The sequence below is a fragment of the Lupinus angustifolius genome, unplaced genomic scaffold, assembly GCF_001865875.1.
Source record: "Lupinus angustifolius cultivar Tanjil unplaced genomic scaffold, LupAngTanjil_v1.0 Scaffold_489, whole genome shotgun sequence".
NCBI classification, from domain to species: Eukaryota; Viridiplantae; Streptophyta; class Magnoliopsida; order Fabales; family Fabaceae; genus Lupinus; species Lupinus angustifolius.
The window spans coordinates 135,918-137,246 of record NW_017727861.1 but is presented as its reverse complement, the minus strand read 5'-3'; positions in this window follow the sequence as shown (position 1 = coordinate 137,246).

The window sequence follows — 1,329 nt, the reverse complement described above, 5'->3', positions numbered from 1 at the left end:
TGATTAACGAGATACAAAATTGTAATTGATTCTGTTTTCCAAGTTTTCTGTTCCAACTGCTTTTCAAAAACTTATGTTAATCGATTAAAACTCACCTTAATCGATTAACTGCATATTTCTATGTATATTTTTAAATTGCAATACTCAAATACGTTATGCACTTAACTTATACATGTTCAACACTAAGTTTATGCCTAGGATGCACAGATAACATGTATATATATGATGCATGAACATATTATGAATGTCATATCTCAAAATAAGATGATTTAACGAATTATGTATATGAGACATGTATTGAGTTTACCTAAGCCTTAGACTCAACCTAAGCTAATTACTAGTCTAAGTCTAATACCAATCTTGAGGCTTATGCACGTTGATTTGTTGATGATCTTCAAGCTCTTATGAAACACAAGTTGTCCTCATCAAAACACATAGTGGGCAAGCTTTCCAAAGTACTCCTCTTGACATGCGTACTTTCATTGTTTACTATTTACAATATTTTCTAGATCATTATGAAACTGCATGCTATTTATATCATTGTGGAATCTAATTCTCAACACTTTCTAGATCTTTAAACATTGAATAAGAATAATGATTTAATAAATCAAATATATCTTTAAACAGAAATTATTCATAAATCATAACCATCACAATTAGCATTATAGACTTGCAATCTCAGCCTAAATGTCAAATACAAAAATATATATAATACGAACAAAAGACAAGTGTCATCAACTCATTATCACTCAATCAAATTCATATCAATAACATTAAATGTTCATTGCTCCTTATGCTTAATTAATCATCATTAGCCTTGAATGCAATTCACTATTACCATCATCATCTACATATAACCATTCAACAAAAATAATTACATGCACATATAATTTATGATTCAACATAATTCAAATGTTAGTTTGAATTGATTACCATTTTTAGCAAAACTATGCAACCAACTGCGAGAACAAATAAAAGCTTTGACGTTTTTTTGGGTAAGAGATGACTCATATATTCGTAAAGATACGTGCACCAATGTTAAATACAAATTTAGATGCAATACTAGTAATGGGAATGCTTAGCAAGTCATGAGCCATTAATGATAAATCCGAAAAATGACATGCTCCAACCTTCCACATTTCAAGACATTTAAATCTTCATCCTCATTAAAGTTAATCTCCAAAATTGGTTCATCCAAGTATGCATCTAGTTGAGACTTTCCAACTTGACTTATGAGATGATGATTATGTTTTATCCATTCCTATAAAATTTGTTAACAATTAACAAACAAATCGAAAAAATAGAAAACAATTGAAATATCAATGAACA